The 26,082-nt window shown below is 38.6% G+C and overlaps 1 long non-coding RNA gene across 1 annotated transcript; it reads right to left on the reverse strand.

Moving 5' to 3' along the window:
• On the reverse strand, positions 1–24,208 carry LOC129146747 (uncharacterized). The gene is made up of 3 exons (XR_008553892.1): positions 24,105–24,208; positions 23,242–23,351; positions 1–274 (listed from the first exon to the last, which is right to left on the reverse strand). It is a non-coding gene; the product is annotated as an uncharacterized LOC129146747 (long non-coding RNA).
• Between the last annotated feature and the right edge of the window lie 1,874 nt (positions 24,209–26,082).

Genomic DNA, 26,082 nt, shown 5'->3' on the forward strand with positions numbered 1-26,082 from the left:
AAGATCAGACAATTTCTTCTAGGACTCCAGATAAAATGGGCAGAGAGTCTAAACTATTTTTTTCTGCTTCAGTTATACCTGATAAACAGTCTTCTTCACAACAGTGATACAATAAATGTAGTGGCAACTTCAATACTTCATGGAGACTGGTGGCATTGCAGGCAGTCCACTTCAGAAAGGCAATTCTGGAGAAACCATTTGCAAGGCATGCTAATGAACTAGATAACCTGCTTCCTGCTGTTTCAGCTTCTTCGAGGAATACAATCAATATTACCTGTAAAATGAGATGGACCTCTTGATTTTAAGCAATCCTTCTTGTATATTTTGTCATTCAAATAATGTTTGGAAAAAATGAGTATCAGAACTTGAAATTGCCCAAAGAAAACTGGAGGCCAAATATGTCTTCCTTACCAACCAAAATTGTGAGGTGAAATCATTTTGTAGAAACTGAGGTGTTTTAATAGAGACAGTGACCTAAATATAAGGCCATCCTTTCTTTGCTCTTAGGAGGTCAAGGTTTTCTACTGATAATTAATCATCGTCCCATACATGGGCAAATTAGAGGTCAAGTGTTCAAGATTTTACAGGATAAAACATAAAGTAAATTCTTTTATTTTGAGAAGAAAATGAGGTAATCATAAACAAAGTACTGCCTCAGGCAAAATAAACTCTTAGTAGTCTATCTGTAGAATTTCTACTTTTGAACAAAATAACTTCTAGATAGACTGCTTATGAAAGAATTCCAAAGTAACCAAATGAGGTAATTTATTTTATGACTTTGTCTTTTATAAACCTGTTAAAAGCAAGGAAATGTCTATCAAAGGTAATTGTCTCTGTTTTAGAATCAGTAGTGTGTTGTTCTTAGAAAAACATTAGGAAGCAGGGTAGATTGTTTCTGAACAAATCAAATTCAAACTGATAAAGTTATAATAGACCCTTAGGTGTCTGCTATTTAAAAAGTTGTGTCAGATCATTAAGAAACACATTTTAAAGAAAGGAGAACAAAACATACCTTTTTATTGCTTTGAAATCTTAAAGCTATATCAGAAGACTGCTCCTACCAATTCTGAGTACTGCTTTACTACTGAGGTACAGCTTTCTAGGAGCTACAAATGGGTCTGTCACCATAACTGCAGTCAGCCTAAAACTAAGTGCAAGCTTAGAATACAATAGATTTCTTTTGCCTATGGCTGTTTTCAGGAGGTGATAAAGAATGCAACAAGAGTAAAAGGTATCCCTAAACCCTGCCTATTCCTTTGGTTAAAACCATTGAAACAGTCAACAGTCAAGATTAGATGTCAAGCAAGCAGAAATTTGTTTGGAACAGTTAACCAACTAATTGTTTATACTTGGAATAGAGGGTTTTCCATTGTGAAGTGATGTAAGCATTGCCACATGTGCTCAATCAGATCTTATTTGTTGAATTAATAACAATAAAATAATTAATGATGGTCTCCAAGATTTTTTTTTAATCGCCTTGGACAGGGGATGTGGAGAGGAAAAAGGAGGAAATCTTCCCTGCATTCTTCATTCTGACATATATTTTAAAGACAGAATGAAATGGACTGTTAATGGCATCCATTAAAAAACTGCACAGAATTTACAAAATTTAAGAAAGCTTTATCTTGCTATGGAGAATAAGGAAGAATGAGTTTCTCTAGTATAATTAGAAACATAGAATTCCACACTCTAATATCCTAGTTCTCCACTGATACCCGATTTAAATCTTTAGTCACATTACCCAATAATATTTCGTACAAACTAAATTTTTAAAAACAGTAAGTGGCAAATGTTATTAGCTCCCACATCTTACATTTTAATTTTATTTTTTGTGTGATACTTTTCTAACTTCACTAAAATTTTTTGACCTTCTATTGATCAGTCAAACCAAATATCCACTGGAGTCTTGAAGAGAAGACCGAGTCTTGCTCATTATTTCATCTCCAGAACATTGGCTAATAATAATTGGGTTTCCATACAGCTGTTGTTTTGGAATTGTGAGCTAGGATAGTAGGACTTATGCTTATTCTCACTTTTTTTTTTTTTTAAGGATTCATTTATTTATGCATATAAGAGCTGGGGTGTTGGCCAGAGGTACAAGGACAGTGAGAGGATCACCAGAGACAGAGTGGGGAACAGAACAGGCAGATTGACCACCTGCTGAGGGGAGCAGCTGGCAAGACAGGAGAGGTCTGCTGCGCCATGTGGGTCACCTCCCTGGCTGGGGATCAAACTCATGCTGCAGTGGCTGCTGTGGCACTGCTTCATAGTTCTGAGACTTAACCCCTTGCTCCACCAGGGAGGCCCCTAGTCTCAGCTTTTGGAATTAAGAATTGTTTTATAGTCTACCTGACAGAGAGAAAAATTTCATCCTCAAGACACCTAAGTAGAGATTTACATGATATTTTGCCAAAACAGTCACGAATAGAGATTAAATACTAATTTATTTAAATCATTTCCCCCAATGTCTCTTGTTTATTCATTTGTCCTGATAAAACAGTGACATAGAAATGACCAGGTTTAAAACAAGGGGGAAATAATTTTTTAACTCAATTCCAAACATGAGTTTTCAAAGTGACATGAAGAAATAACACAGAGGATAGCTAATTATAGCATAATCTATAACACTGTCTCTCTAAATCAATATGTGGGTAACATTTCCTTATACCTATGCTATATAACATTGTATGCTACCACCAAGTGCTAATAAAAAACGATCTTGTTGAGAAGTTTCCTCTTAGTAATAATAAGTATGTTTCTCTGACTTCATGCCTTGCAGTGAAGCAATACTTTCTCATTCCTGCCCAAAGCAGAACACTTTCAAACCTGACACCAATTCTGGTACTCAGAAGCCTATAAATGATTATCCCAGCCATGGGCTACATAAAATAAATTAACTTTTAAACAGCATAAAAAACAAAACCATGTGTCTAGACATATGGCATGTTCATTGGCAGTGGGAACTTCTCATCCAAAGAGAAACCTCTTCCAGTTTGTCAGGAAGCTGAATCAAATATTTCCTGCCATGTAAGCCAGAGCACTCCAGGGAGTCTCCCTAAGGTTTACGGTGAATGCACGCACTGAAATACTTAATATCACAGACATTACAGAGGTAAAAACCTAAAACCATAAATATGGAAAAATAAAAATACTAAAATCAATATTTAGAGGAAGCCCAAACCTCAAATATATGCTCTTACCCTACCAGGAAAAAATGAACTGTCCTGGTAATTGGTAGTTTGGATGAAGACTAGAATAAAAATGGTAACAGGCATGTTGCCATTGAATATCTATAAACTTCCTGTTAATGTTTCTTGAAAGTTGTAAAATCATCTGTTTCCAAAGGTAGGTCAACCCAGGAGGAAAGAAACTTGGAGTTCTACCCACCACTTCTTAAATGCTTCTACCTTAGAAGGGATACACAGTATTTTTCACTCGTATTTTACTAGTGGGAGCAAATCCTGTCTTCCCAGAGTGGAAGTAGAGTGAAACTGTATGTTAACATATAGCTTGATGCTATGACTAGTTACAACTTTGAGATTGTGGAAATAGCTAAATCATGCTCTATTCCTTCAAAATACCTAGTATTTCTTTGATAATGGAGTAGCCCTTTGAGAAAATATTTACTCTATGTCCATGACTGTACATGAACCCAAGGGACTTAGAGGAATTTAGAGTAAATTGGGTATTTGGGGAAGGACCTAAATAGTAATTAGGGATAGTTAAAGGGAAGAGGCATCTGGCAGGTTTGACTCAGGCTCAACAGTGAGGCCTAGGATTGTAGGCAAATGATAACTTTACAAATACTTTAGTGATTGTTCCATAGCATATTTTTCCATGGAGTCAAATGTCAGTGTCTCCCACTCTTATATCAATGTCTTTAAAGAAAGCGCCTTGCATAACTTCAGAGGCAGTCAACAGCATTTGCCCTTTCTTATCAAGAATCCAACAACAGCTGCTTATCTGTCGGTACTAATCCAGCATGCTTTCAAATACAAGAAAACATGTGTTAACTTTCCCTGCACCTCAGTTATTGTGATTTTCTTTTATTTATCTATAGCTCTTTTCAAAATTGCAAACAACCAGGACACAATCCTGAGAATAAAATAGAATATTATTTCTCTAAGTGTGAAAATCATGAGATATAGTAGAAGATTTATATATACTAGATGCTCAAAAATTCAATTACTATTTTTCTCTCAAAAATAGAAACCTAAAATAAAGCTAATGAAAACAAACAAGTAAGTAAATGAAATATTATAACCCTCATAGTAAAATGCTATACCTGCTTTGCTCAAAAACATTTTATGAGGTAACAGGTCAAATTCTGATCTACTCTATACAAGTTGAACCATAATCCTTTAAATCAAACCTCAAGAAGTCAATATAAGCCTTCTCAAAAGATAAGGAGTTTTTATAAAACTCTTAGTTACTGTTTCAAAATCTGTGATGTTTCAGTGATCTTAACTTTCAAAAAGCAACACTGAAATTAAACTATTGAAACTTCAAAAAACTAAAGTAGATAATTTAGAAAATGAATAAATTATATTTCTGCAAACTATTGCAATCTTTAGGACTCCATAAATTTCAAATGATAGCAGCAGAATTAATATCATCTGTCTCCCAAAACCACAGCTTTAATAATATTCTGTATCAATTCTGCTTTTTTTTCCCCTTGAGGACTTAATGTTTGAGAAAATAGTGAAGAACTGAGGTAAGCAATAGTGACTCAGAAAGAGATTGAGGGAGAAAGGAAGACCGCAATAGTTAATAATGCTGCCCAATAACTTTCAAATGGTTTAATTTATAATTCACTGCAGATCATTTTGATGTACATACAAGGCTGAAATATACATGTATTCTCTTTACAATGATACTATGACTTTGAAAATATTTATTGCAATTTTTTAAATTATGGCTTTAAAAAAATATGATGGTTCATAATTTAATGCTTTCACAAGAGAAGTTTAGTACTTTTACAAGAAAAGTGAAAGATTAAAAAAAAAAGATCAAATAAAAAAATGATAGATCCAGTTCGTGAATATTCCCTACTAACTTTCTTATTTGGAATTGTACTTAGTTAGATTTCTTACCATAGGTCATTATAAAAAATTTTTTTCTTTGTGTTCTAACTGGAACAAATAGACTTAAAGCTTAAATGATTTGTTAGATACCTGGAAGAATCTGTTGACCTTGATTAACAGGGGTCTGTTAAGCCCTGACTGTAAGCTTAGAAAATTGCTTTATTGGCTAGCCTTTAAAAGGAGGGCAGGGCCTCCCTGGTGGTACAAGGGGTTCAGACGCAGCCTATGAAGCTATTGGCAGCCACTGCAGCACACGTTTGATCCCCAGCCAGGGAGCTACCCACATGGCGCAACAGACTCACCTGCTGTTCCCCTTAGCAGTGTATTTCACTCAATCCTCCTGTTCTGCTCCTCACTCTGTCTTTGATGAATCCTCTCATCCCCCACACCTCTGGCCTGTACCCCCAGTTCTTGTACGCATAAAGAAATCTTTAAAGATAATAAAAGGAGTGCAAGATAATTTTCAACTCTTTTTTTTTTCTTTTTTAAGATTACTGGGGGTGAGATACTGGGGGTGATAGGATTCACCAGAGTGGGGAGCAGAACAGGCAGATGTACTGAAATACAATGCTGAGGGTTGCAGAGGGCCAGACAGGAGCAGTCTGCTAAGCCAGGTGGGTCGTCTTCCTGGCCAGGGATCAAACTCATGCTGCAGTGGCTGTGGGATAGCTTTATGGTGCTGCATCTTAACCCCTTGTGCCAACAGGGAGGCCCTCAACTAACTTCTAAAGACAGAGAAGGTAGATTCATTGACTTTTCTCAAAACTTTTCTGCATTAATTTTCACTATTTCATGATTATGTAGGACCTTTTCATAAATATTTCCCCTATTTCTTTTCCTGTATTTTTTCCTGTCGCACCAACATTCCTTAACACTCTTGACACTTCTTAGATTCTTTTTTTATCAAAAATGACATCAGTGTAAAAAAGATAAAGATTCAATTTTGAATAACTGAATTTATTAAATAGAAGTAATACGTATTTCTAAGTATTTTATTCACTGGTGGTTAAAATAATTAAAAGTCTTACTCATTTTATATAATTCTGTGCTTTTCTTTTTATTACTATGCCCCATTTAGCTAGCTATCCTATCCATAATTTTCAAATAATGTATGTATGAATTGGGAGATTTAGCTTTGCACTTCACAGTAGCTGATTTCCACAGGCTCCTGAGTGATTTTGTATATAAACAAAATTGCTGCCTGTGTATTTCACTTGAGAAGTATTTTGGAAAATCTTTTATAATGCTGACTTGAGTTGGACCTATGTAATTTGGTTTGGTCTCAGCTTTCATGAATTTTCTATTTGAGTCAGTGATTTTCAAAGCCCTTTTAGGATTTTGTAACCTTCCCATCAACCTTGGATAGGAATCGTATTTGCTAAAACCTTGTAAATTACTTTCACTCTCAGAGTGCTAAAGAATTTTACCAGGCAGTAAGACTGCACTTACATAGTCACTCAGACTATATTTGATTTCAACCAAAAAGAAGTTCAGCGATTATTTTGTATATGATCTATAAAGAAGTATAAGCCATCTTTTCTGGAGAGTTCTTGGGTGCCAATGGCAATAGATTGTGGTAGGAAGTTCTGTTATTCCAAATATGCTCTGAATCTGTTGCTAGATTAAATGCTCATTCCTGATATAGGGAAATAAATCTAGTCCAAAGATTTCTGTCTGTAATCTACAAACTTGTGATTAGTGTCTTCTTTTTTCAAATTCTGAAATTGAAATTTCAGGATTAATTCTGATGTGTCATATTTAAACTTATATTCAATAAGCTATATTTAAACTCAGGTTCTTCTCTCTCTTCTCTTATGGTCTCAATTGATATTCTCACATTCTTTCATAAAACCACATTGGCTCTGATTGTGTTATCTCTGTGTAATCAATCTTCAGCAATCAAACAGTTCAATTTGGTCATTTTTTAATTCCGTAAGCAGCATTCATAGCTGTTCTGAACACAACATGCCTGCTCTGAATATTCCCACCTTGAATTCTATTTTCATTTTTAATTCATTTCTAAACTCTAATTTTTGGTGCCCTTGCCATAATTCTAAAACTAGTGCTAATTTTTAGTCTTTATTTTCACTTAAGTTCATAAAAATTGTCTAATATTATATAATCATTTGCAAATTTTAGCTCAAGTTCACAAAGCAGGTTCATCAACTATAGATCTATGAAGTTCCTCCACCCTCTGCAATCCATGTACATTGTCATCAAATATAGCTCTTTAGGGGCCTCCCCTGGTGGTGCAGCAGTTGAACGCTGGGTTGCAAAACTGCCTGCAGCCTCTGCAGCACTGGTTCGATCCCCAGCTGCCATCAAGGGTCCTACATCTCGCGACAGACCTCTCCTGCCTCACCCGCTGCTCCCCTCAGCAGTGTACTTCATCAGTCTGCCTTGTTCTGTTCCCCGCTCTGGCTCTGGTGAATTCTCTCACCCTCCCGCGCTTCTGACTGTACCCAGTGCTTTTATAAATAAATAAATAAATCTTTTAAAAATATATCTAGCTCTTTAGTCTTAAATGTTATCCTGGAATCACAGAATTATGGTAGAGCTAGGGATACATTTGGGGTGGGAGAAAAGCTCAAAGAAGGAAGACAAAGATACTGACTGCCATAGCATGCCTCCTTGGCTTCTCCTCCTGCCAGTTTCCAATGACTATTTCAGCAGGCAGCGTGTAAGTATATAGGGGGAAAGTGCAGACCTGGGCTTGATGCACATCAAAAAAGCAGTTAGGCACTAAGCCAATTCCCTGCGTGCCAAATGACTTAAATAACAGAAGCTGCTGCTAAAGGTAAATCTTCCCCATAACTACTCTACCAAACCTGACCGAGGCCATCTAGCAGGGCAGGATGTCCGTGTTTGCTGCGGGGGTTTATCTTCAGCTGCATTCCCTAAGACATCGTCAGTATCTTGATTTACTTGCTCCTAATCTGGTTTCTTGAAATAATTAATTTTTAAAATTTATCCCAAACATATTCTGTGAATGCAAAAATTAAGAAGAAATAAATGTAATCATTGAATGGCTGGTAAAAATCTGAAAAAAAAGTTATTGTAAAACTTTGTATTTGTCTATTAGTTTTGACTAAGCACTATCTGTGTGTGTTTTTTTTTTTCAACTAAATCAAACAAGTTGCAAACCTACAGATAGTATTAAAAATACAAAGGTCTTCAGTGTTTTCTCAATTCCTATTAAGTACTAAAAGATAATGCCTTTGTGACTTTGGTCTAGTATGAAAAAGACTGGGGTATTTTGGTTATGCCAGATATCTATTAGGAAAGGTTATGATGTAATTGCTTGATGGAGCTGATAACCATATATGCTTTCATCTTAAATAGTTTGATTTGAGCTGTGATTATGAAATGGAGAAAATGGGGAAACCAGAATTGAATGGGTGGATGGGTCCTAACCTGTGTGCTAATGAAGGCAGGATACCAGTCAAAAGAAGACAATAGGGGTCTCCCTGGTGGTGCAGTGGGTTAAAACACAGCACAATGAAACTGTCAGAAGCCACTGCAGCAAAAGTTTGATCCCCCACAAGGGAACTGACCCACATGGCACAGCAGATGTCTGGCCCTCTGCTCCCCTCAGCAGTATATTTCAGTACATCTGCCTGTCTCTGGTGAATCCTCTCTCTCTCTCTCTCTCTCTCTCTCTCTCTCTCTTTCATATCTCTGGCCTGCACCCCAGCTTTTGTATGCATATATAATAAATCTTTATACATACACACAAAAGAAGACAAGGGAGAAAAAAACAATAGATTTATACAGGGAGTGAGAACAGGGAAGAGACTCTCAGAGAGAGAGAACGAGAGAATGGGAGAGAGCAAGCACATGAATTTGGGCACATTTATATGCTTGCACATGGCCAGATGCCCTCTGCCCTATCCCAGATAGTATCCATGAGGAGAGACTGAAGTCGAAACCAAAGCTGCAAAATGGCAAGCTGAAGAAGACACCCTCCTCACTAGTAGTTTAACTGCCAGAAGTGACAGCAGCTTAACTTCCAAAAGCCTTAGATCCACATCTATTTCCCATCAAGTGCCCCCTCAAGAAGTAGAATTGGAAAAGCTCCACCTTCTACCATCAGGTTGGCTACAAGCACCACCCACTGGCTCTGCGGATCCTCCACATTGTTGCTCTTACAATTGAAATAAATGTACTGCAGCTCTGATCTGACATTGCTACACATGGTCCACTCAAATAATCTGTTCCACCCTCTCCCCTTCCTTACCCCTTCCTTTTCCTTCTCTTACTCCTTCTTGTTCTTCCTTTTTTTTTAAATCACCCATTCAAATTGTAAAAACCACCCTTAGTTTGCTAGTCACACAAAAATAAGCCACAGGTCACATTGATTCTGCCAACATCAGCTATAGTTTGTTGATCTCTGTATTACAACATGATTGTTTGCATTCAACCTGTTTGTCTTCGTCCATAAGAATCTTAGAGATGCTTAAATGGAGAGGCTAATTCTATCTACTGTTGTCATGGAATAAATAATTTCTTTTATTTCAGAAAAATATTTTCAATGGTTATAATTCATGACTATATCCAGGGAAATGCAATTAAATTGTTCCTTCAGAAAAGGAAAAATATCAGATGGTTTCACTTATAGCAGGAATATAGGAAAACCAAATAAGACATCAGTGTAAAAAAAAATAATAACAGAACAAAACACAACAAAGCAAAAACAGACAATTATAAATCAGAGACATCCTGCAGGGCAGGAGGAGGGAGAGGGATCAGAGGGAGGGAGGGAGGAGCACAGGGGACTGAGGTGAAGGTGCACGGGAGCACTGGTGAAGGAAACTCTATGGGGACTACACCTGAGAGGGTGGGGAAGCAAATATTGTTTCAAAATGAACAATGATGTAAAAAATATAAAAATAAAACTTAGAGGAAGTAAAAAAATAAATTGTTCCTTCATTATTTATCATTTAAAAAAAGTTTTCACTTACTTTTTTTAGAATTGGGGTAATACTGATTTACAGTACTGTGTAAGTTTCAGGAATATAGCTTCATACCTCGTCAGTGAATGATACCATACCATGCCCACTATCAAAGTTCTAGTTACCATGCTTATCTAGGAAAGATATGGTCTGGAGACAAATACATTTTTCCAATGTATAAGTGAGCTAAAAATTTATACATAAATTGCTTAATTTTGCCAATAAAAGACCACTCAAAGAGTGGCTGGAGCAACAGCAGTGCAAGGGGTAGACGGCAAAGAAGGAGGTGGTACATGAAAATCTAGGAGAAAGGATTGCAAAGAAAGCCTGGTCAGCAAATTCAAAGATTTGGGGGAGCTCATCCAAGATAAGACAATGTAAAGTGTCATAAGAGTTTGCCCATGGAGATCATCTACCAAACTAGTGAGAGGAATCTAAGGAATGGAAAGTGTTAATTGTAAGGCATTGCATTAAGATAGTGACTTTCTCAGGGTCATCAGGTAGGAAACAGTTTTCAAAATAAAAGTCCCTATTTCCCAAGTGAAATGTGGCAGATTAAATAAATATTTACTCTAAAATAAGCATTCTGCTGTTCTTCTACAGTGCACAGAAACATGTGGAGCCACTCATAGTCAAGCCACTCATAGTCAACTTGGTGTGAGAAGGTGGAGCTTTTCAAACTCTAATCCCCGATGGGCAGTTGATGGGAAATTGGGATGCAGCCGAGGTTTTTGTCAGTTAAAACTGCTGAGGCTCTTAGCTAGTTACTCTGCTGGTACTTTTGGACGGTTAAGCTGCTGGGCTTCTAGCAGCTTCTGGTGAGGAGGTGAGTCAATGGAGAAGCTACCAGCTTACCACATAGGGTTTGGTTTTGACCTTGGGCTCTGCTCCAAGGACACTATCTGAAATAGGACAGGCAGCACCTGGCCTTGTGTCCTCCTGTAAATATTCTCTCTCCCTCTTCCTCTCTACCCACCTCTCCTCTTTTTCCTTACTCCTTGAGTAAATAAATCCTGGTATTGTTCCACACTGTGCCTGCTTTGGGGTTTGTCCTGTACTTATAAGTGCACAGGTAAACACTCACCAACTGGGTCATTCCCCCGGGTTGGCTCTATTTCAATACCTATAATCTTCACAAGTCGAAAATTAACAGAAGGTGAAGGACTTTGACTCAGCAAGTGTATCCTATTTTCCAAGAATCGTGGTTTTGTTAGAAAACAAGAGATAAAGCTATAATCAAAAGGAAAGATGAAGTTGAGAAAGAACTTGCTTTGTTGCTGTATAGGATGAAAAAAGGTTGGAGAATGTTATAGACCAGGAGCTAATTAAAGGGGCAGATGCTAAAGATAAATGATAGAGGAGGGGGCTTGCCAGGTCTAGTGATATCCCTGAGGTGGTGAGAAGTGATAGGATTCAGGGCAAAGGAAGAGAGATTTGCATACATGAAAAGACAGATTGTTAAGTGACAAGATTATACAAAAGGTTTTTACAAATTCAGTACTAACTTCCTTGAATTCATGTCTACATTTGATGAATGGAAATAAAAGGAAAATGTGGAAGAGACAGGAACTGATTACAGGCTGGTCTATATAATGGATTTCTACCCATTATTTCTAGAGGATTACAGGATCTTAGGGTCACAAGGGAAGAATGCCACCATTGGTTTCATTTGAAAGATGAAGAGGCAGCAATGAAATTCACAGTCTGGATACCAATAATGAAAGTAACAGGAACAGCTCATATGCATAATCTAAATATGTCATTAGCTAAATAAGGGCAAAGCTGTGAGCCCTGAGACAGGAGACTTGGTAACAAGAGTGACACTTTGGAGCGCTGCTGAGGAAGTGTAAACAGAAAGAAGCTGACAGATATTTGCTAACCAAAGGAAATATTCATAAAAGGGTTTTTATTGTATTTGTTTTGAAGTTATCTGAAAGATATAAAAAGATTATGGAGGAGGTGGAATAGCAAGTGTGAGAATTTATTAATTTCCACTAATGCTAAATTTTTACCCTGGGGTGGGGAAGGATTCCATTTAAATGCTATTCCAAGATCTAGCATATAATTAAATTTGTGACTTTTGCCTACAAAGTGTTAACTCACTTGAAAAATGGAATATAGACCTTTATATCATCTACAAGACATGGAGAGAACAAACCACTAATAGAACTATCAAGAATGTAAAAGTGCCATCTAGAGGCTGGTCAAGCACCTTACAGTTCTTTTTTATGATCCTTAAAATTCACACAAGGTGGTGTTTTGGGGACGAGCTCAAGAAGAGGTTCCAGAACTAAGATAAGTCATATAACAAATTTGCTTATTCAAAGATCATACACAACAATCTAAAAAACTCTCTCAAAGGAGAGATGTTACTCCGGTTCTACTTACTTTACAACATTAACTTGTGTTTTCAGCCAAATGGCAGCACTGAATTGGCTTGTGATTATGGGCATTCAACATACTGTGTGCCATTTAAATACCTTCAGCATCAATTTTGCAGCTGGCAAACTAATGCTATTTGTGTTTTCAGTGCTTTTGAAATAATCTAGAAGTTATTTTACTTCCATTAGACATTAAGAAAAGAACCAAATGTAAAATCATTACTTTGCCAATTTACTGTGAAACCCAAAGGAAATCTTTCAAATCTATCATTTATTGAATGTAAAAGTGGAAAAAAGCAGTTCTTGAAACTAGTTAACAACATTTTGGTCAAGTAGATTTATCAAAAGTATAATAAGGATCTTGAAATTTTTTCCTTCTCTATTTTCATGAAAATAGCTCACTAGATATTTCCTATATGCTAAATATTACCAGTAACATTATTTTCCTTTTAATCCTAAAAACTCAGAAAGTTAAGCATGACCTCTATTTTACACATCAGGAAACTAAGGCTGCAATTTATTAAGTTATATGACTAATAGAGGTAGCCAAAATTCCAATAGAGTTACTTTTTTTATTTTAAAGCCACTGATCTTATATTCTCAAGTGAATCCTTTCAGGGATTCAGATTTTTTACAATTAACTATACACAAAATATAAGATTAGAATTTATTTTCCTTAATTAAATTCCTAGATTTTTCTTACCTCCTAATGTGTGACAATGTGACAAAGTACATGTGAAATTTCAGTGCTCTGGTTATCAGCATATTCTAAGTTGTTTAAGCCACTCATCAATGCACGACAAATCAGATCTCATCCTTCCATCTCCCCTGAGTTTTGTTTTCCCTTTTTCTATTTTGCAGAGCATTGCTGGAGAAATATTTAAAACAATCAAGTTTTGACCCACTACACATTTACCCTATTAAGCAACATTGGGATCCTGGATAATACTTGTTATCCTTTTATGAATCCTTTTAATTTACCAAGGCCCCAAAACACTTTAAGGCACTTTGACTGAAAGCCATTTATATCATATCACTTCACCTTCGTTGATCATAGATTCTAGATTTGTTTTTACTTTCCCTCTTCATTTAAGTCTCTCTGTCTCTCTCGATGATCAATAGGTAGGTAGGAAGGTAGGTAAATAGGTAGATAGACAGACAGAGGTAGATACATAGATACATAGATGATAGATATACCTGTCTATAAATTCATCTATAAATAGCTATATATATAAACATAGTTATATATCTATAGATAGCTCTACATATATATATATATATATCTGTATATTTACCTATCTAGCAATCTATCTGTAGCTTCATGTTTCTTCCTTCTTTCTAATGATAGACAAAATAATCTACTAACCCTAACTCAAGCTGACTTGTCCTTCTTGATTGAAGAAGCAACTATTGATAGCTGCTGCTATACTTAAATATTTCCTTTTCAGCAATTCAGTCTTTCCTCTCCACTGAACTCTTCTACGTCACTTTACACAGTTGTAGGTATTGTGACTGACAGAAGTGTGCTTTCCAAAGATGCCCACATCCTAATCTTAGTGCCTCTGATTGTTACCTGACAAGGCAGGCCCTTGATGAAGGCCCTTGAGATAAGTTTACTGTGGATTTTCAGGGGACCTAATGTAATCACAACTTGCTTAAGAGAAGAAGAGGGAGGCAGAAGAGGGTCAGAGGAGAAGAAGTGACTAAAGAAGCAAGCTCAGAAGCAATGGGAGATCTGACTTATCTTTGCTAATTTTGATCATGGAAAATGGCCACAAATCATGGAATGTTGACTTCCAAAAGCCATAAAAGGAAGGAAACATTTCCTGCACAGAGGCTTTAGGAAGGAATACAGCCCTGTGGGTGCCTTGACATTATTTCCCATGACCTTGTGTTAGAATTCTGACCTACAGAACTGTATTATTTTAAGTCACTAAATTTGAAATAATTTATACACCAGTAGTAGAAAACAAATGCAGGGACATTTGTGGATGCTGTTACCTCCTAGAGCTATTATCTTCCTTCTCTGACTTCTTCTATTATTTCATGCCCTCAAATTTATAATCTATAACCACTGCCTCCATTAATTCTTTACCTATTTCCTACCTTCTTAATAATGTGAACATTCTCAAATTTTGCTAAAATTGTTCTCAGTCTATTGAAGACATTTTTCTTACAAAATCTGATCAAGTTTTCTTTCTCATTATTTCTTTAACATCTTTAGAATTGATCCTATAGACTTTCTCTAACATCTGTAAATTACTTCCTTGGTTTCGCTAATGTTTACCACACAGCTAGTTTCTGCCTCGTAGGTTAGAGAAAAACTGTTTAGATTATTTGGATTGGCAGGGCCATCCTGCCTAGACTACACTGGAGACATTGAAACCACCAGTTTCATCTTTCTCTAAGTTCTGTCCACTCTTAGCGGGGTGAGGGAGACCCTTTACCTTCTGTCTCCAAGAGAATACCTTTGCATTTCTACCATCTGACCTTCTCGAGTACTTCCCATTTAAGTCTTCTAAACTAGAGTACTACAGTGAGTTAGAATCTGAGAATTTAAGGATTTTTTCATAAATCAGTTTCACCATCTTTCTAGAGGAGCTGAATTAATTAGATTATATCTGAGAAGGGAATTTTACTGATTTGTGTTTATCTGTGTCTTATTAAGCTACTATTAAATATTGTAATGGCAAGGAAATTTCAAACATTAAGAATCCTGAATAATCTACAAACTAGATAATTCTTTGAATATTTGAGGTAATCATTTAGTCATAGTTGATTCTATTGGCAAGTATAATAGTAAAAAATATTTCTAAAGATTGTAAATCAGTTGAAAGCATTCTAGTCATTTAATGCCATGTGAAACATTAAGTATTCAAAATGCATGATTACAGATATACAAAATAAGCCAAAAGAGACAAAAATACTTAAAATTCCCAAAATACTGGCAATTTATTTTTCTAGTACAGTAGTTTTAATATCCATGTATTATTTTGTTTTTTAAAAAGGGAAAGATTGGTTTTAAATACAATAAAAAACCAAGTAGAATATCCAAACAGGTAACTTGCTTTTTGCTGGAAAACTTAGGCATGCCTTCTCCACGTGTTACAGGGCAACCCCAATGTGAAATGGGTTGATCTGACTGTGGGTCCTCACCAGCACGCTTAAAATGGACTTATGATGAGACTCAACTGTAGGCACACACAAAAAGGTTAGCAAAGGGTTTATTTACAAAAAGGGGAAATGAATAAATGAATAACTCAGGGAGAAAGAGAGAGAAATAAATTAGTAATTGCATCTTACCAGTTCTGCTGATCTATTGTTTTTGTTTTTGCTGAATGCCAACAAAAAACCAAGGACCCCCAAGGCCCACATGCCTGTCTATATACCAACCCTGGCTGCTTACCTCCACCCTTAGTTCCCAGCAACCCTCCCTTCTGTGGTGATGACATTATGGGATTTGTAGTCCTTGGTGTCTTGGATCTCTTTGGTCTGGGGGGCTGAGGGGGTCCATAAAACCTATTTGTGGGGTTTGTTCAGGACATCCTTTCCCTCCAACACATGGTTTAGATGCTTAGCAAGTGTCACATATTTTTTTCTCTCAAGCTAAGAAGTAACTTTGAACATATATCAGGGCTATCTTTATGTTCTTTACCCTTTTAGGAAGCAAGGCACATATTGCATTGTTTCTTAACCCATACAGGTGAATTTTATGTGTGTGTGTATTTTTTTTAATCATTTGTTATGTGCATTTTTATAAATAAGTAGCCAAATAATGAGATTATGTTTCCTATGCTTACTGATTCAAAACAATAAAATGTCACCAAATGTAATAAAGTATAATTTGGCAAAAATCTCCCTTTTTCTCCTTTGTAGTCAGAAATGCATTCTGAAAGATTTATCTCTTTAAAGACCAGCATTTAAATATCTAAGAAGTCACCAAATAATTTCTGAATAAGTCAAAATAAGTTAAAAAAACTGCATGTGAAAGAAATTCATCTTCTAGACAAAAAGCCCACCATCACTGCTGAAATAAAATGACAAATATGTGCTAAATAGCAATGACAGATGCAGGCACTTTCTAAAATAATACAAAATGAGGATTTCAGGGACGCATAATTTAATTTGCATCCTGGGGGTATATTTTCATCTTCTTGTCAAAGAATTTACATTCATAACCTGCCACGCACGATTACAATAAAGGGAGGTCTGGGATGTTTTGTTTATGTTTCTATTTTTTTTTTATCTAGGATGCAGAGAACAATAACTTCAGAGCACTGACCACAGTTAGCAAATCATTTGGAATGTTTCCCTTGTCATGCTATCAAAGTAAATAGTCCAAATTGCAAATTCCAGAGGTTTTTGAATTACAGTGATACTAATGTTTTTGGACCACTGGTCCCTTTTGGTTCCTACCTTTTCAAATTACTGTTTTTGTAGTCACTACTTCTATTTCTCCCTTCCCACATAAATACTTGCATACATTGAAACAATAAGACTCCTGGCATACCCATAAACCTTCTTAATCTCTCTTTTGTTTTGTTTCTGTTTTCTTGCTAACTAGAGAAAGGGAGATGTTTTGCTGTGAATTCTTGGCATCTTTCACCTTTGAAAGGGTTTTTTTCCTTCTGTCTTCATTTTAGCATAGCTTTTTAAAAAACTGAATGTTATTTACATTTCCTTTGAAATTGCCTTTTGAATTCATTACATTGATGTGTGTTGGTTTTCTTTCTCAAGTTTGCATGCAGATAAACATGGTCTACAAATGTTCTGCTAGAAGACTAAACTACAAATTGTCTAAACTGGACCTTTCATGATTTATTATAACTGACTCATTGACCTCTTCAAATAAACACTTTGTGGATTCCACCCCCACTCCAGACCAAAGTCATCTAGACATAAATCCCATCATCACCAAAGGGAGGGTTGCTGAACCTGAGGGCAGAGTTAGGCTGCCAGGTGTGGTATAAAACCAGACATGTGGGCCTTGGCTCTCCGCCAGCTCTTAGCGTGCCATTGGGATTCCAGGTTGGCGGAACACATTTAAGACTTTATCTCCCTCTTTTCTCCCTGAGCTGTATATTTCCTTATTTCCCCTTTCCCTTGTAAATAAACGTTTTATTAACCTTTTGTGTGTGCTGTAGTTGAGTATTAATAAGTCCCTTTTAAGCGTGCAGCTAAGGACCCATAGTCAGGCAACCCGTTTTATATCAGGGTTGCCCTGTAACAAAAATGCAGTAGAAAGACAAGGATGCCCACTCTCATCACTATTATTCAACATAGTATTGGAAGTCCAGCTAGAGACATTAGACAAGAGAAAGGAATAAAAAGAATCCACATTGGAAAGGAGGAACCAAAAAATCTCCCTGTTTGCCGACAACATGAAAATATACATAGAAAACTCTAAAGACTCCACTAAAAAGCTATTAGAAATAATAAATCAGTAAGGGGGCAGTGACAAAATCAATATTAAAAGTCTGTTTCATTCCTATAGGCAAACAAACTAGAAGAGGAATCTGTGAAGAAAACAATCCCATTTACAATTACATCAAGAAAGAACTGAGTACTTAGGAATTAACAAAGAATGTAAAAAACCTACACAATGAAAATTATATTACTAAAAGAAGATACTGGGAGTGGAAAGTTTTTTCATGCTGATGGGCCAGTTAACATTGATCAAATGGCTATCTTACTCAGAATATTACAAGATTCAGTGCAATCCCTATTAAATTTTCATTGACTTTTTTCAAGGAAATTCCTTATTTCAAGAACAACTATTATTGGAATTTATATGAAAATACATAAGTCTCTTCTTATTAGGGTACTAATTCCATCATGAGGATCTCACCCTTAAGACAATGATGGAGATTAAGGAGAGAAAAACTGGAAAGTAGGAGCCACAAGATCAGAAATGTGGCTCACACAATGCCAAGAGCTGGAGGTGGGGGTAGAAGGGATTAAACAAGCTAGAGGAACTAAGACCCTTAGGCACCAATGCATAGATCACAAAGCACAACTGCTGTAGGGGGTGTCAGGAGCACAGACCTAAAGGTGAAAATATGGAGGTTGAAGGCCATAGTAAAATCTCTGGCCCCTTTCAAATTCTACATATTCAAAATCAACAACCAACCAACCACTCCAGGAAGGAGTGAGTCCCTCCCAAACAGAACACTGTATCAGAGCAGTCTCTGCACTGGCCTGGGCAGCAGTCCACCCACCCCCAATCACTGGGGGATTAGTACTTCAACATTTGTATGCCCGGGGGACACAAACATTTCATCTAGGGCCTCCCGGTGGAGCAGTGGTTGAGCGCTAGGTTGCGAAGCTGCCTGCAACCTCTGCAGTGCTGGTTCGATCCCTGGCCACTGGGCAAGGGTCCCACATGGCGCGCAGACCTCTTCTGCCGCCCGCTGCTCCCCTCAGCAGTGTACTTCGTCAGTCTGCCTGTTCTGCTCTCCACTCTGGCTCTGGTGAATTCTCTCACCCTCCTGTGCTTCTGACTGTACCCAGTGCTTGTATAAATAAATAAATCTTAAAAACAAACAAACAAACATTTCATCTATTACAGTGAGGATCTATCCTGAAGGGGGGACTAGAATCACAAAAATATGTGAAAGGGAAAAAAATAATTAAGTCTCTGTTATAAGGTAGCTTGTTTACATGTCTCAGTTGTTCCATATTACAAACTATCTGCACAACTTAACATAATCTTCACCCACAATCTGATGTATATATTACAAAATGATCACCAACTCTATTTAATATTTATCACCACAGAGTTACAATTGTTTTATGATATGATCTTTTAAGATGTACAACTCTTCACACCTTTAATACTAGTATGTAAGTAATATCATTTACTCATCAATCTTACGACCTACATACTATATCCAATTTAAGAACTCCACATTTTGTTATATTCAAATTTAGAAAATCAAAAACTAAAGCACAAAGAAGCAACTTGCCAAGCTTATTCAACCAGAGTGGGTACCTCTAATTCAAACACAGTTTTATAAACCAATGTTACCTCAAAAACATGTCTATTCACAGGACAAAACAGTTGTTTTGTTATGGGGCAACCCTATATAAAATGGGTTGCCTGGCTGTGGGTCCTCACCCGTGCGCTTAAAAGGGACTTATTAATACTCCACTGCAGGCACACACAAAAGGTTAATAAAAGGTTTATTTACAAGGGAAAGGGAATTAAGAAAATGTACAACTCAGGGAGAAAATAGGGAAATAAAGTCTTTAATGCGTCCTACCCAATCCGCGGACCTGGAAACCCAAAGGCACGCTCAGAGCTCCTGGCAGAGAGCCAAAATGGGGGATCCCCTCCAAAGCCCACGTGTCTGGCTTTATACCACAACTGGCTGCTTAACCCCACCCTCAGGTCCCAGCCACCTTCCCTTTGGTGGTGAAGGGATTTGGAGTTCCCAGTGTCTCTGGCTTTGGCCTGGGGTGGGGGTGGAGTAAACAAAGCCTGTATGGAATTAGCTTTAGGACATCCTTTTCCCCCTAACAACAACACTCTAAAAATGGCTTGTTTTCCTGGCAAAATTTATTCCCATGTCACAACCCTATAACTTGCTAGCTATTTTACTGCTGCTCATCTTGTTAGTAAGCCTCACACTCAATGGCTGGCCCCAAATGACCCTACAAGTTACTTAGGGCCCTTAGCTGTTGCTATACTTCTCACTCTCTTCTTAAAACCTTAACATACAGGATCTCCTAATCAAATTTGTTTCTTCTAACCTAGGGAGAGCTCTTCAAGTTTAAACTCCTCCAAACAAAAACCAGCTGACCCATACAAGAGGAGCAGCCTGCCAGATGTCCCACCCCTGCCTCCTTCTAAAAACAACAACAATGGGTAGCTCAGGGACTAGTGTTAGTGAGACCATAACCCCCCTTGTAGGCAGGGCCAGCTCTATGTCCCACTCCAGCAGGAAGCAGCTACAAAAAATGGACCTCCTCCCTTCAACTCCCCAAAATATTTTGGCCCCGATATGGTGGGGGAGGGGGGAAATGACGGAGGACAAGAATAGAAAAAAACTAAAAAAAAAAAAAAAAAAACTAAAAAAAGCAGGTGCCACAAGACCAGAAACCTGCTTCACACAAGGAGGTGGGGGCAAAAGAGATTAGTATAACCATAGACACAGTTGCGGAAACTAGTATCCCAAGGCTAGAGGCAGTAGAAGACACTAGTATCCTTAGGTGCAGTCTAAAGATATGGAGATTAAGCCCAACAGACCCCAAAGGTAAAGATATGGAGATTGAGCCCATTGTAGAACCTTGGGTCCCTTTCAAATTCTACATAGTTATCCAAACTTAGCAACTAACTCACAAGGAGTGACCCCTCCCAAACAGAAGAAGACTATCAGTGCAGTCTCTGCACTGGCTCAAGGCAGCAATCCCATTGGCCAGCTGTGACTATGCAGGTGCCTCTTATCACCAACTCTCTCTGCAGGGCAGCAGTTTTCCTACCTGTCCGTGACCTGTCAAGGCCACCTGCCTGCAACCATATAGGCCACTCTTAGCAAACCTGTCCCTTTTGGGGCAGCTCTTTCTGCCCACTTGTGCCTATGCAAGTGCCTTTAACTGTTTTATTCCTTCCCTAATAAACCTGCCCTTTAAATATAACTAATGTCTGTCTCATGGGGAAACTCACCACATGTCACTGAAACGAGAGCTCTAGTGAAACCTTTCCAGAGCGAACCGAAAGACCCCACACTCCAAACCTACAGACTCCAAAAAATGACAATACCATTAAAAAACTAAATTTTTTTAATTAAAAAGGAACGCATAAGTGAGCATAGTCACCATGGAGAACAATAGGATCATCTAATAAAGATGGAAATACATAAACCCTAGGAGGCAACAACTTCACATGTAATATACTATTCAGGAACACCCCTCAAATGAATGAGGATTTACATTAGAGATGTGCTTGGAATACACATTGGGGAATTCCAAATTTACTTTGGAATAGTAAAATACTAAAAGCAAAGAAAATGTTCATCAGTTTTCTTTCATTTAAAAAACACATGTATTATTCCTCTTATGTACTGCTACTATTCTAAGAGGCTAATGTGTTTGAGTCTCATAACCAATCCATGATACAGGTATTGTTACAATCCCCATTTTGTAAATGAGGAAACTGAGGCACAGAAAGTTTAAGTAACTTCCCCAAGGTTCCACAGCAATAAATGGCACAGCAGGGTGTCAAACCCAGATGTGCCTCCAAAATCTGTTTCCTATTACGCATTATGCTCCACTGCTCACACACGGGAGAACAAAATAGCATGTGTTATAAGATAGTGTATATTATCAAAATCTCGAAAGACTATAATGAAGAGGGAAAACGTTTCAGGATAGTATATATAGTTTGATGGTACCTATGTAATTTTAAAAGTTGTAGGCACACATAATATTTTTATTGATGTATACATTTATGTAACCGAAAGAATTCATATCAAATTTACCAAGTGACTAATTCTGGGGAGATGGAAAGAAAATAAGCCTGGGGATAAGAGACTAAGAGACTTTCAAGCTCATATTTAAACTTGAAGGAAAACCTTTAATGAAATATATGTATAAAGCTTGTGAGCTCCAGTACTGGCGAGGAATGAGACTCCAAGGGGCTGTGACTTTCACAAGGACCCAGTTAGAGAACAGTGGAACCGCAGGTCAAATTCAATGCACAGTTGCATATTTTTCTCTTCATAAACTTTACCAAACTAGATATTTGTTACCTGGATATAAGTTTCCCAAGATATTAGACATCCAGGAGGGAAAAAAAAAAGAGGGGAGGCGTGAAACCGGAGGGGGATGAGCACAAGGATTATGGTGATGGACTATGGGTGCTTTGGTGGTGAGAAAACTATGGTGACCACACCTAAGGGGAGAAGTCATATATTGTCCAAAAAGTAACAATGATGGAAGAAAAAAGTACCGCATTTAATTTTTTTTTAATTAAAAAGCAGTTAAAAAAAGATTTCTTACAATGAAATACAACCTTGGTTTACATCAAAAAATTTTCCCTAATTTATCAGCTAATGCAATAACTGGATTTATTGAACAATGGTTTTTCCTCAGCCACTGTGCTTAAATACCAGACATAGGTTGACTCTCAAACAAACTAGGAACTCGTGACCCTGCTTTATAAGAATACAGGGCTCTAACCACCGTCAGCAAAAGGACATTAGGAAGCTAGCAAGTGTTCATTGTTTGAGCTTCTGGAAGAAATCTTTGTAAATCTGACAAGGGGTTATCTTTACACATCATTCTTCTTAATGGTATAATAATAATTTCAAGCATTATTATTGTTATTATTCTCTGTAATTATGTAATAATCATGAAACTTCATTTCTCACTCTCCAGAGAGAAGAGGAAAAATCCATTGGGAAGATGATGAGAGAGATTAGACCAAATGGTCTTGATAAATTTTCTATTGTAATTTTAAACAAAGCCCTAGACACCATCTGACTAATTGCAGATATTTCTGGAAAGCTTGAAGGTCTCCAAATAATTAGATTGGGAAGAGGGAGAAAATCAGTTAGGAAGCTGATCTGCGCCTGGACACAGCTACAAACTGGCAACTGGCCTGCAGGCCACAGTGGGGCTGGCAGTGTGGGCACCAGGCAGCCCATCTTAGAGACTCATTTAGCAGCACAAGTAACAGCATGTCTATCCAATTTGGGAACACATTTTGGCCGTGAGAAGCATTCCCAAGCAAAGGTTCACAGAGAGAAGGAAGAGAAAACTTGAAATTAAATTTAAAATGTATTTGTCATAAGCTGAACAAACAACAATTTTATGTGCACTCACCAAAATGCTCTGTCATTCTTCATCAGCAACTGTTACATTCAAATTCCTTTGCTAAAGATTGAAAAAGTGTCTGGAGGACTGGTAAATCTTTATTTGCTTCATTAAGTCTGCTGAAAACAAAACAAAACCAAAGTGGATAAAGGCAACCTATGAAAATCTGGCTATCATTATCATTCTCATCCAACAAAACAAATCTGATACAGTGAAAAGAACATTAATAGAAATGTTTTTAAATTTAAGAAAGAGATAATGATACATATCAATATTGGCAGCAAGCAGGAAATGTTTATCTAGAAGATGTAAAGGAAAGAAAACAATTCTTCCTCAACAAGTCTTCATTTCTTTATTTCAAATGCTGAACTTCTTGCAGAGATTCTTTCTTCCTGATTTGAACACTGACAGCCTTTATAACAAGCACAGTCGTCTGTGGATCATGGGTCTTTGGGGCAAATGCATGTAATTGAATTACCTGGAGTGGCATCGTGGCTAGTGTATTTATAGTGTTATCTAAAGGGATTCATCAGATATGACTCCTGGTATGAAGAGACTGAGAAATATCTAGGATCAGGAAGAGAAAATCCTAACAGGTTTCCTATGAAATTTCAAGCCCAGGGAAGGTTGAGGCAAAGGCACTGACTACATTTAAAGCATTACATCCATATACGCTCATTTCCTGATCCCTTCCCAACACTCAGGGTGAGAGCCATTCTCCACCCTGTTTGAAACCTACAGCAGTGACTATTCTTACCACCGTAGGGCAGGAAGGGGCACAGGGCAGGTTTTCTGATTCAGCAGATGGGGTAAAGGGGGAGAGTCAGTCCTGGAGACCACAGTGGCTTTTGCAGGCTTTTACTGGGATTTACCAGGTGCACAGTAGACAGGGGTGCTGGAGGGCCAGCAGACCTCCCAGCCCCCAGCAAGTCTTCACTCTTTCTGGGCTCTCCGGCATTCTCTGGTGTTCTCTGCTTCTCTGCTTCTGCTCTGTTTCTCTCAGCTTCTACTGCTTCTCTTCTCTGCTTCTTCTGCTGGCATCCCCGTGACGCCGCCCTTAAAAGCCCAGTCTTAGCCCAGGTGAATCCCATCTACATATGCCCACACCCTACTCCAGGTGCCCGCCATCAGGCATGCATTCAGGACCATAGGTTTCTGTCATCCATCCTAATGGTGGGAGGGCAGAAAAATCTGATACATTTTACCTTTCCCTACACTCCACCCCCTCAGGGTTTTCTGCCAGACAGTTGGTATAAGTTATACACACGTTTCTCTTGGTGAATATGAACACTGCAGCCATGGCCCATAAAGGTACACAGAATACAACTGAATATAGCAATATCACAAAATACAACAGAACACAAATTAGTCCAGACAGGGCACCAACCTAGTGGCAAAAGACAATTATTGGCACCAGCAGATGATCCACCACTTCTACTGCCGAAGGCTCTGCTCATACAAGGGGGGAGCCACTCACAGCATCTGCCATCACACACCAGGAACCGTCAGGCTTCCTGGCCTTCTCTGGCTGTAGTCTCAGCCACAAGCCACACACCGCATCCACCCCCAGGATGCACTCACTCCTGGATTAGGGATTCTCTACTCTTTGGGGGTAATCGCTCAATCCTCAGGGTTTCTGCGGTCACTCCAACACTCGGCTGTCATAGCCACCAATGCGACACGCAGACCCCTGCACTCAGGCCAAATCATTGCACAAGCACATGGGTCAGGGATCCCTGGATGCGAGCTCCACATGTGGCCTCTCTTGGGTCCCCTCTTCTGCTTGGGCTTCATCCCAAGCCACACTCCCCACCCATCCCCCAAGGATGGGTTCCTCAGCTCCTCACTCGACAGCAAGCAGGGCATCACCCTCAGGTGATTTTAAGAGACTCACTGGCCTTCCACATATTCAAGCTGCTTAACAGCCGCTCAGGGCTTCTCAATCTTAGCACCAGCTTTTGCCTCCTCAGTTGGCTTTTCTCCTCTGCCTAGCAGCTGGGCGTACATACACAGGCCGCTTTTGGCCACTGAGGCCCACTGGCCACCCCCAGATTCCCATCTCCTGGGGTGTAAAAACAATACCATATCCACCCTCAGGGTCACCAAAATGTAACAAGCTGCCAAGGTTACTCTGCCTTCCAGCAGGATTGTCCAAGTCCATCAGTCCAAGCCCATCAGTCCAAGCCCATTAGGCCTCTCCCTGCATCAGCACTGGTGAGCTCCAAATCGTGATCCTTTCCTCCCTGATGATTCTACCGCCTCAGGGGTTGTTGGCTGCTCTTCTCTGGCCGTCTCCTCCAGGAGAGGTCTCATCCTGCAGCTCCTGGACCTTGTCCACCTTCTGTGCTGCCATGACTCCTCCAGCGTTGTCACAGGCTTTTGGTCTGCTACTCCTCAGTCCCTCCAGGTCTTCGGAGGGTTCCATACCTGTCTGCATGGATCATCTTGCCGACACACCAGTTGTAAGGGCAGGATGGGCCACAGTGCATATTTTCTGATTCAGCAGATGGGGTAAAAGAGGAGAGTCAGTCCTGGAGCCCGCAGTGGCTTTTGCAGGCTTTTGTTGGGATTTACCATGTACACAGCAGGCAGGGGTGCTGGGGGGCTGGGAGGCTGGCAGGCCTCCCAGCCCCCAGCAAGTCTTCACTCTTTCTGGGTTCTCTGGCATTCTCTGGTGGTCTCTGCTTCTCTGCTTTCTACTTCTTCTGCTCTCTGCTTCTCTCGGTTTCTACAGCTTCTCTTCTCTGCTTCTGCTGGCGTCACCATGATGCTGCCCTTAAAAGTCCAGTCTTAGCCCAAGTGAATCCCATCTACCTATGCCCACACTCTACTCCAGGTGCCCGCCATCAG

Source organism: Talpa occidentalis, unplaced genomic scaffold, assembly GCF_014898055.3.
Source record: "Talpa occidentalis isolate TD23 unplaced genomic scaffold, MPIMG_talOcc4v2.1 talOcc4.4, whole genome shotgun sequence".
Taxonomy (NCBI): Eukaryota; Metazoa; Chordata; class Mammalia; order Eulipotyphla; family Talpidae; genus Talpa; species Talpa occidentalis.